This window comes from Anastrepha obliqua, chromosome 5, assembly GCF_027943255.1.
Source record: "Anastrepha obliqua isolate idAnaObli1 chromosome 5, idAnaObli1_1.0, whole genome shotgun sequence".
Classification (NCBI taxonomy): Eukaryota; Metazoa; Arthropoda; class Insecta; order Diptera; family Tephritidae; genus Anastrepha; species Anastrepha obliqua.
Window position 1 is genome coordinate 4,137,455 of NC_072896.1, and position 12,065 is coordinate 4,149,519.

A 12,065-nucleotide genomic window follows, 5' to 3' on the forward strand; every position below is an offset into this window, starting at 1 on the left:
GCCGGAACAAATGATAATCGGAGGGAGCTATGTCTGGACTATACGGCGGGTGGGGTAACACTTCCCAGCCAAGCGTTCCAAGGTATTTTTTGACAGGTTGAGCAACATGCGGCCGAGCGTTGTCATGTTGCAAAATAACCTTGTCGTGCCTTTTTACCGTTTCCGGCCGTTTTTCTTTCAATGCCCGGCTTAAACGCATTAATTGCAGTCGGTAACGATCCCCCGTGATTGTTTCGCCCGGTTGGAGCAGCTCAAAATATACGACGCCGACCTGATCCCACCAAATGCAGAGCATGATTTTCTTGCCGTGAATATTCTGCTTGGCCGTCGACGTTGATGCGTGGCCGGGCAAACCCCATGATTTTTTGCGTTTTGGGTTATCGTAGTGGATCCATTTTTCGTCGCCAGTCACCACCCGATGCAAAAAACCCTTCCGATTTTGTCGCTCGATCAGCAATTCGCACGTAAAAAATCGCCGTTCGACGTCGCGCAGCTTCAACTCGTACGGGACCCAATGTCCTTGCTTTTGGATCATTCCCATCGCTTTTAGACGCTTGCAAACGGTGGATTTATCAACGCCCAATGATTCAGCAAGCTCTTCTTGGGTTTGGAACGAGTCCTCGTTTACCAATTCCCCCAATTCCGCGTCCTCGAACTTTTTGGGCTGGCCAAGACGCTCCTTGTCTTCGGTGTGAAAATCACCACTTTTGAATCGTCGAAACCAGTACTCACATGTTGAAATCGACGGAGTATGGTCTGGGTAGGCCTCCTGCAGCAATTCACGGGCTTGGGCTGTATTTTTTTTCAAATTGAAGCAGAAAAGCAAAGCTTCTCGCAAATTGCGTTTCGACCGCATGAAAGTTGACATACTCGGAGCACGAAAACACTGCGTTGTTTATACTTCAGCGAAATGACAGATACTGATAAACAAAGCCTAGGGATGAGGCTTTGTCATGAATATATATTCAGTATTGCCAACGCGATAAAGTGATAAATAGCGCCATCTGTGTGTCACCTTTAAAACTAATTCAACCTCCAGTATATATGTATTAAACTATGTTGATGTAAATTTTTATTAAAAAATATTCAAAATTGACAAATTTATGTAAATAAACGTAACGAGTTAAAAAACTGACATCGTCTGGAAACGATACAGCAATCAATAATCATATGAAATCAAAAAACCAAAAATTTTATTCATCTACACAATAGTGGCTATCGTTGTATACATACATAGCCGTTTTTTTGTTTTTTGACAAAATGGTGGTGATGTGAATTTCGATGCGTGTTTTGCACCATTTTTTTGATTTTCAACAGGCCCAAAAAAATAGTTATTTTCAAAATTTTGAAAATCGGCTAGGTACAACGATAGCCAACGCGACAAAAAAAATTTTGGAAAAAAGAAAATTCAAATCGGTTCATTAGTCTTCGAGAAATCGTTGCCACCGTATCAAAAAAAGTCGTTTCGAGAAAAACGCGTTTGAAATAAAGCATCGTATTGTAAGCGCTATGGGGCCGAGTCGACGGGCGCTCACTTAAGTGCACATACAATCGAGAATAAAACGAATTTTTACCACATTTTCTTGAGTAGTTATACTAACAATTTATGCAAAAAAATCGATTTTTTTGAATTTTCACAGTAGCGTTCCCCCTTAAGGTTTGTAATAAGTGTTTTTTTAAATGGCAAGCAAAACTGTTTTCCAAAAATTTTCAACAAAGAAAGAAATAGCATTTTCCTAATATATATATTTGAGACCAAAAAAATATTTTTTCTAAAAGCCGGCGATGTTTCACTTTAAAAATTTAAACATACCAAAATTTTCATATAATTTAAAGATTCCATGTGTCGCATCGAAATATCATCTATATGAAACCTTTTATTGAAAGTGAAAATCAGGAACTGCAAGATTTTGTTGCCGGCCGGATTGTAGTTGCCTAGTAGCTGTCATTAAATACTCCTTACAATACTGTAAGGGTACATGGCTCTTTGTGAAGCTCCTTGAAAGCCGTTCGGGCTTTACTTCTATCCTTCATAAAACTAAATAAAACAGTAAAATTAGCTGCGCTCAACATCCTATGAATTTTATAGTCATCACAAATTCATAGGCTACTTTTGTGGAAAGAAGTGGTAAACCAGAACCAAAATTACCAGATAGATACCTATGAAATGAGACTTTCAGCTATTAGTCCATAGATGTAGCTAGGAGTATTTTTAAACCTTCCCAAATGTCTTGTTTTTTTTTGTTTGTCATCTGTTAACAATATTCAGTTCATTGTTTGTTACGTTTCATACAACAATGCATTTTTGTCGCTCTTAAAAATGTCGAATTTCGTGCCTTCAAACTACGATTTGCGGACATCGTGAAACCACTTGTGAAATGCTGCTCTCCCGGTTCAAAAGGAAGTCTTTTTTGCATCGAATTGTTACGGGTGATGAAAAATGGGTGTATTTCTCCAATCCCAATCGTATGATCCGCCCGGCCACAAGCCAAAAACAACGGCCAAACCAAATCAACGGAGTAGGGAAGGGTCACAAAGGCCTTATAGGAAATGCAATAGTATAGTAGAAGCTAGAAGTACTGTTTGCTCCCATGTAGCTAGGAGAATAATATACAAAGACCGCTAAATATAACACAGAACGAAATGGACGACTGCACGAAAAAGCAAGTGAAAACTGAACTGAAAAATTCATATACAGAACTACTGACAAAAAACGGACTCAGTACGTATTTACGCTCTCACGAAAAGACTACAGAACTATTACAGGTATGCTGACAGGTAATAATCTATAGGCTGCACACGCTTACAATATAGAGATTGCTAGCAATGGGAAATGCAGGAAGTGTAGAGAGAATATAGAGGAAACTATAGAACACATTTTGTGGCTTTATTCGGGACTATCAAAAACGCGCCTGAAATGTCTGGGAACCTCACAGGTTGAGGGTTTCGGAGGATATCTGAGACATGCATCTTCCAGTGCTGCTTTAAATTGCTAAAAGCGTTGACATCCTACGTGATGTCTGCTTTAAATCTTAATAGAGGTCAGTCAGCCGGGTTAACCTAACCTGACCTAACCTACAGTGGGTTAAAGTTTAAAAAATTTGTATAGTAGCATCTGAAAAAATGACTTTATTTTTCAACACCAGGTTTTAGCTACCATAGGCGTTATGATTTCATAAAATTGATTTCATGTTCAACAAAAAAAAAAAAAAAAAAAAATTCGCGCGAATGATAATGTATTGAACATGGAAAAATCTATATCGCAATATCTAATCGCAATATTGCCTAACTTTTTTGTATCTCTCTTTTCGATTTTGTACCACACGCTGAATCGTATGCCAAGAACCATTTTAAAATTTAATTCGCTCAGCTTCCCCTAGCTTCCTTAAACTCAAATCCACTGACCTTAATTCGACACAAGTATATACTTACGATAATTAATTATGCAGCAGGCACAAACCTAGTATCTATTTGCAGGCTCTTCATGAATTCTGAGCGAACTCACCACCTCAGTGACAAAGTAAACAGAGAAAATAAAAAATGTGTCCCACTTTATTGGCTGCTAAGCAAAGCCGCCTCCTTTTCTCAGTTAGCAGAGAACGTGACACTGCGTCCTTGTGAGCCCACATAAATCCCACTAAAGTAAATTTTGAATAAATTCCTGCTAATTTCTCTATTATTGTACTTTAATAATTATATAAGTATAAGTGTGTATTCATACTCACATACATATTTATACACTTGTGGTCAGATAATTAAGTCACTCCGACTTCTGCAATACTCGCGAAATATTTTTCATGCAAGTTTTTTTTTAATTTTTTGCAAAACAATAAATCATTTTACATATACCAAAACTCTTTTAAATAAAAGCTTCAAACTTGGTTCTCAATTCACAAAAATTCAACGAATTTCAAAAATTTGTTTCAAAATTTTGTTTTAACTTTTAATCAGATTTAAAATTTTTTTTTGTTAATTTTTTATAAAAAAAGTAGTTCATTGTGTATCAAAAATCTTACAAACAAAAGTTCTAAACCTTTCACAACATTCATAAAAATTTAACAAAATAAAACAAAATTATCAGCAAAATTTTTAGCTTTTTAATCCGGATTGTAAAAAAAGATTTTTGGTGTGCAGTTTTATAGCCCTTTGAATTTTAGTTTGTCAGAGTGTAAATTTTCAGAAGACTAATTTTTTTTTGCAACGATGTTTATTTTATGTAAAAAAAAATTATCAATAACGTCGCAAAAGAAAAGAAATGTTTAAATCGCTGCGATTTTAAAGCGGATTTGAGTTTTCGCTTTCTTATATTAAAAATTTGTATACTATAAAATCGCATACCAAGAAATTTTTAAAAAAATCTTACTGAGAGGTTAAACATTTTTGATATTCATATTTTGAAATTTGTTAGGTTCTTTTTAATTTTTTACAATTTTAGGAATTTGATTTATAAGGTTTTTGTTTCACAATGAATTCTCTTTTTATAAAAATATAGAAAAAAATTAGCTCGAAAAATATTTCGCGACTATTGTAAAAACTAAGGTGACTAAATTGTGTGACCATAAGTGTATAAGTGCTTGTATGTGCATACTTTTTTCAATTAACTTAGCCTGCCAATTTGCATCGGCGGCCTTGTAGCCTTGAACATATCCAAATATTTGCTTTACGCTGAAGTGGCGCTCTACTCAAATCTACCCTTCTCCTTATTTGCCCATCTTTCTCTTTTCATTTTCATCATTTTAATTGGCAAAAAAAAGTAATATGCTTGAAAAAATTAGGTTAAGCAATATTTATGTATGTATGTAAATATTTACTATTCCGGCGTCATCTCGGATCTCTCCGCGCGCACTTCAATGCACAACGTTCCTTTATTTATTCACGAGTATGTACTAAATAGCCGCCAGTTAGCCTGGGCTTGTGTCAAAACTGCAAAATTATTTAAGCCTTATATTTACCAATGAAAATAAGCCGAAAAAATAAAAAAATAAAACAGTTTAATGAAAAGGCCTGTGTCGTAAATATTCGTCCCGAATAGCCATTCAAGCGACTAAGCCATTGAATGACCAATGGCAATTCAACGCAATTCATTACTGACCCAATGGCCGCGCTATGCCCACTGCCGCTTCCAGTCGGTGGATAGACCAAAATGAAGTTTAGTGTGGTTTTCCGCATTGCGGTTTGCTTTACTGTTTGGAAATTTATCGTTGCGCTTAATTGGCGAAAGTGGGGCAGACAAATTTCACTTTGCTTTTTTAGCAATTAAATTGAATACAGAAATAGATGAGAATGTTATGACTTAGTTAAAGTAATGGTTGTTTGCAATAGTAAGCTGAAGAAGGCGTGGAAAATATAGATAAGCATACAAACAAATAATTAGCGCCGTAGAGGATACCAATTTGCACTTTCGCTCTGTGCATCTGCCTGCCCGAATTCTTCTGTATGCATAAATCTTTACAGTAGGACAATTTCAGTTAATATTTCCAGTGCACGATATCGAACCTCGCACTCCCACGTCTTAATTTTTCAATTAGCCTACCATTCACAAATTTCTTATGGAACTCGAAACTTTCTTCCAAGAGATCTCACGCAAAAGTGGCCATTTCTTTTCATCAGCAGAATCGGAGGTTGCCTCAACAAATGCTATTCTCAAAACATATAAAGTTCAATATAAATTGCAAGTCGTAGCTTTCCCAGAAGTGTATTGAGGGACTTCTATAGTTCCTTTCCCAATCGCATCTATGTATTTATTCATCATCGACAGTATGCGCGCCTCTAGCAATTTGTCAAAATCGATTGGCTTGAACACCAACATTGTTAGTTATTCGGCTTCCATACTCGACTGCTTTATAGTGCCCAGCATTTTTTATGCGGCAAACTGTCAAAATTGGTCACATTTCTTAAGGCTCAAGAGAGCGCTCAAAATGAAAACAAATTTCTTACCAATTCGCTGTTCCAAATGAGCTCATTTACCGTTCTACTGTGTATGCAACATTTGGTTATTAATTCATTGCTACCCCCGTCTCTAAGAATTACCTGTTGATCTCCGAAACTATTTAACCGACTTAATTTCAATAAAACTTCACCAACGGCAAGTGATAAAGCAAAGTAAAGTTAATAACTTCATTGCAATAATGATAGACTTAATTTTTTTTTGTTTTTGTTTTTTTTTTTTGGTGGGTGAGGTAGGGTACAAAATGCCTTTGCGCTTACAGCGACCGTCCTCTACTGCGTCGGGTGGTGTGGCCACTAAAACGATCCCTCCTCTCCTTCTGGGGATACACCCTTCCCGGTCATCGCTCAGCGCTTTGCAGTATATGCACTTGGAATCGGTTTCCTTGCCCATGAGGTATACGTAACTCCGGAAGTATCCGTGGCCCGAGAGGAACTGAGTTAAGAAGTAGTTGACTTCTCCGAATTTCCTTTGGACTCATTTGTCAATTGATGGAATAAGTTTCGCCGTCCATCTGCCACTCGGTTCAGTGTCCCATCGGCTTTGCCACCGCAGCATGGTTTGGCATCTCCGTTCTGAGAAGCTAGTGATGGCGTGTTTCTTCTTGGAATCCCACGCATCCATTCATTCCCGGGCCATGAGGTCGACGGGTATCTGCCCACTGATCACGAAAATTGCTGCGCCTGAGACTGTTCGTTGACAGCCTCCAGTGCTTTGCGCTTCGCTTTGCAGTTTAGCACGATTCCCCATACTTCGCTGCCGTACAGGAGAATTGAGCTTGTGGCCGCCGTAATTAGCTTTCTTTTACTCTGTGTTGGCCCACCGATGTTTGCCATTAATCTAATATACTTAGCATACTTTTTATTTGCATGCTGGCCTCAAATGGCATGTGGCCTCGTGTCATAAGAATGACTTCAGTTTTATGTTTGGTGAGTTCCAGGCCGTGGTCCTCAAGCCATATTTGCGTCCTTTACATGACTTGGTTCAGCTTCCTTCTAGCGTCCTCAGTGTCCCGAGCTGGTATGACCGCCGCTATATCGTCCGCGTATCCCACTACATATGTATCTTCTGGCATTTCTATGCTCAATATCTCATCGTAGCTCAGATTCCAGAGATCGGGGCCGAAAATAGATCCTTGAGCTGCGCCAGACGTATCGCTTTTGTTTTCTGGCCATCTGGTCTGTCGTACAGCAGTTCACGCTCACTCAGGTAGCCCTAGAGAATCTTTAGCAGGTATACAGGTATTCGAAACCTTTCTTATAGTGCCTTCGTATACTTGAAATTAGTTTTTAGGCATCCAAGTAGTTGTAAGTCAAGATAATCTTTTAAGTATACCTCAGGCAATCAATTAAATATATAATATAAAGCCAGCGTGCAAACACCACTGCCAACACACTAACGAAGTATATACAAGGGAACACACACAAATTTCGGAATTAGCTTGTAATAATCTCGGGATCCCGAAATTTTTTAAATATCAAGTTAAAAAAAGTAAAAGTTGGCTTGTTACAAAACTTGTTAACAACAAAGTTTCCAAAAAAGCTTGTTTTAACTTACTATATCTGGTGTTTTTTAGGAGACTGAGAACTTAAAATTATAATACAAAACAGAAATATTCTTGGACTGAATTTTTTTCAATAATATCTACAATAGTAGATAATTTTATGGCATTTTTTTTAATTGATATCCGGCATGGATTCGCCACGGCTAGGAGTTACATGGTCTTTTCGATCAGTAAAATGTTTGACTACTTTTCCGAATAAATCTGTTTGATAAATCTAAAAGAGCCCAAGCAGCAAAAATGCGACGCAAATGGTGGTCATTTGGCTTAAATTCTTGCACGAGCTGTATTTTTTATGCACGCAAGCTAAGATCCTTGTGTGAAATGTTCGCATAGTTGAAGGATAAATGGCCACAAGTTGAGAATAGTCACGAATCGACTGTTTGGCGACTTCTTCAACACTTCTCTCTATGAACTTCGTGAATAGATTTATTTATTTCAATATAAATACATAAATTTCACCATAAATTTTCACAATTTGGAAACGTAGTTCTGGCGTTAAACGATTAATGATAATTTGTCAAACCTTACTAAACAGGAATGTCAACATAGTTCGCCATTTTCAACTGCGAAAAAATAGTTATCGATATCGATAGTTCTCATACATTGTTTTAAAAGAAGTATTTGCTGATGTATCTCAGCAATATTTTAAAAAAATTAATATATTTTAAATGCAGTGGTTCCACAAGTGATGTATCAAAATGGCGTCTATTGCGCTATTGGTCTGGGCTGTGTCACTCAGACAACACCTCCAGCACCACAATTACCATAGTTCATCCTACACTAAAAACCAAAGTTTCAAACTTTCTGCGAAATTTTTTAAAACTTATCAAAATTTCATCGTAACTCTCAACTTTTTTAACACAAAACATTTAGCATTTGTCTCGCTATGCAGTTTTAAAGGCCATTGGATTTTAGTGCTTTTTTAGAGTGACTACAAAATAACATTGACTCTTGACAATTTTTTTCGCTAAACCGTTACGCCTTTTTCTCATACTCAATTACATGCCCGAATTGGTTTGTATGGAAGGAAAACCCTTGCACTGCCAAAAAAAAAAATTGTAAATAACGTTATTTTGTGGTCACTTGAAACTACACATTTGTTATATGTAACGGACTTTGAAAGTGCATAACGAGAAAAATGTTAAAAATTCTGGCTCAATAGTTCAAAGTTTTGATAAAATTTTGAAGTAGTTTGAAATATTTGGAGCAAAGTTTGAATTTTTGCGTAATGTTGTTTTTGTTGTAGTATGAACTGTATGAATAGTGGTGAGTTTATAATTTTGCAATAAAGAGTATAGGAGAGTACATCTCTTGGGTAAAAATGACTAGTGGTTAGGGCAAGTGAGCCATAATATTTTTACAATTGTCTCAAAAGCGATATTTAATCGGCTGGTGCAATTGTACTCGAATACTAAATTTCCCCTTTTTGTCCTGCTACTAACTATGAGTGTGCAACATTGCCAATCTAAGATCTAGGACTGGTTTCTCCCGAAACCGGTTGCAAAAGTACAGAAAAGTTGTACGAAAAGTTATAAATAAGTAGTACAGGCTTAGTTTTCGTATATTTGTGTATATTTTATATTAATTATTACTTTTAAAAGCACCTTGTAATTGCTTTCCTATTTTTGATATAAGAATTTGTGACGCCTATGGGTTTCCACTAAATTAAAAAATCTATCACCTTAAGATTTGTAAGATTAGTAAATAAGCTATATAAATCAGTTTGTTTTAAATTTCAATTGGTTAAATGTTTCAGTTATTGAATTTTTATTTATATTAAAAAAAAGGTATCTCGCATGGCTAGCACCGGAACGGATCCCAGGATATCGGAGTTACTTCAAAAATATCTTGAAATGCCAGTATTATTAGCATCAGCATATGTGCATACATGCATGCGATGCACTTTTAAGATATACATAGGTATTTATGATAAATGGCTTGTTTGCAAATTAAAGGTATCGCTGTAGAACTATCAGTACAGCCACCACAACTGTTTATATGGAAATATTGGAACAATTATATTATTTGCACCATTATGGTTATTTATAGGAATAAGCATGCACTATATACAAATTTGAATATATTGTTCATATTTGAGAGTATTCACACGCACACACATGCGTGGTTGCAGATTTACTTATACTCTTATGCTGGTCATAAATTTCTTCTGTTCTGCATATTGGTATTTTATGGCAGCAAAGCAAAGTCAATATATTCAAGTTCCACAATTGTGAGTATGTGTGCACATGTATGAATAATTGAGGTGGGGGTACTCGATTCATATAAGATGAACCTGCACACATACAAAACATCGACTTGTTTGCATAATATTAGTTGGCATAACAGCATACTAAAATACAGGCTGTTCTCAAATTCAAGTAGGCATCCCCAAGCAGCAGCAGCAGCAGCAGCAAACAATGCCAGCGTCTATGCACCCATGCATGCATGCATGCATGTATTCATTATGCATTTGTAATATCCGCCATGCAAATATGCAAACTATGTGTGTACGTGTGTTCGTAAGCAGTTTCAACAAGCAACCAAGTGGGCACCCGTATATCGCACACACACTTTCATAGCAATAACAGCTGCTGGTCGCCACTCAACGTGCATATGCTTATGCAAATTCAGCTGCTTGGCATTTTCGTGTCCACTCAAGCATAATAAGCAGCTCGAGTAGCGCTTCCCTGCTCAACTTACATGCGTACTTAAGTAAATTCTATTTATAATTAGAGCTAACTTACACAAAGTATTTTGTGTGACCACCAACCCGCTTGCTTCAAATTTCAAATGCCTGAATAGTCATTTCCCAATGATGTGTCTACCAAGTCAGCACGCCAAGCGCCGTGTTTAGCCATCCTCCCACTTACTTATCTACTTGGCTCACACTTGCCGTGTTGACCAACGCAGTTGCTCACTTTCCCACACGCGCAGCTTACTTATGTATCACATAATTGTTTAACTAATTTAATTATTCAAAAAGCATTGCTAATGCTAATTTAGGTTTGTGTGAGTATTGGCATATAGGTATGTATGTGCATGTAAGTTGCTTTGTACATCCACTTGAGCTGTCATAGTTCCCCTCAATTCGCCGCATCCCACTGCTCTACTGTCCTTAATATGCAAAGTGAAATTTGTCACAATAGCAGAGTGCACTCGACGTACATTTCAATGGAGATTATGTTTAATTGGCAGTTTGAGCGTTTTGATTTCTACCAGCGGATAAGCAGGAAATTGGAGCAGCTTCAAAGTTATAACAGGCAACCTGCTTTACTGTACTTGCGTACTTTTTATGAAAGATGAGACAGAAAGTGATTTTAAATTGAATTACAGAAATGGGATGATAGTTTTTTTGGATAAAAAGTCACATTGGGTAGTCCATTAATTTTTGTGTTTGCAAACAGATTAAAAATGCCAAAAATTATTGGAATGCATGTCAGAAGTTTCTGAGAAGTAACAAATTTCAACGATAAAAAGAAAGATGTGAAAAGTTGTATTAGCTGTCACCTCGTGCATTATTACTCCAGGGGTTCACTACCATCAATAGAACCTCGATGATTAGAAGAGCCATTTTTGATGTGCAGCAACGAAAAACGAACGTGGAATTTTCTAAGGCTTCTCAAAAAGAAATTAGCTCTTCACTTGCAAACTGATAAAGGACCATTGACTACAATTATATAGCCACCATATTCGTAGCGGCCGCCGTAGCCGAATGGGTTGATGCGTGACTACCATTCGGAATTCACAGAGAGAATGTAGGTTCAAATCTCGGTGAAACACCAAATTAAGAAAAAAAATTTCTAATAGCAGTCGCCACTCTGCAGACAATGGCAAACATCCGAGTGTTTTTCTGCCATGAAAAAGCTCCTCATAAAAATATCTGCTATTCGGAGTCGGCTTGAAACTGTAGGTCCCTCAATTTGTGGAACAACATCAAGACGCACAGCACAAATAGGAGGAGGAGCTCGACCAAACGCCCAGAGAGGGTGTACGCGTCAATTATATACATACATATATATATATAAATATATATAGGCACGCAAAACAGTTTCTGGGAAGTAAATGTGATGGATAAATAGACAAAGCTGTCAGTGCTGCTAATGCCCGTTGCCCGTCATATAAGCAGGCAAACTTGGCCAGAATGGAACCATGACCGTATAAAATCGCTATCGATGAATAAAATAAAAGGGGTAATAGCAAGGCAGTGTTTAATTGGATGGCATGCAAATAAATTAAGGGTACCACATAATGACTGTCAAGTTATTGAAGAAAAAGAAACCGAAAGAAAAAGCTTTCCATGCTTAGATTCGTCTTTCTTGATAGCATTCAAGAGGTCTCACAAATATGGTTGCCGAATTTAAAAAAGTTCAATAAATCCACAGGTTGGTTAAAAGAAGGCTTGGGAGTGTAAATGATGAGCTCCTGTGGTATCACAATAGGACTGTTCTGGCCTAAGTGTGTTGTATGAAAGCCACTAAACGTAACCTAACCTAACTTAACCTAACCTAACCTAATGAGGTGGTGATAATACCGAATCATATTCAAATATCTGGT

The 12,065-nt window shown here is 37.0% G+C and overlaps 1 protein-coding gene across 1 annotated transcript in view; it reads left to right on the forward strand.

Annotated features, from left to right (window-relative positions):
- The window catches only part of LOC129247286 (uncharacterized), a 236,754-nt gene that overhangs the window by 9,976 nt on the left and 214,713 nt on the right, over positions 1–12,065 (forward strand). The gene's annotated exons all lie outside the window — the stretch shown is intronic.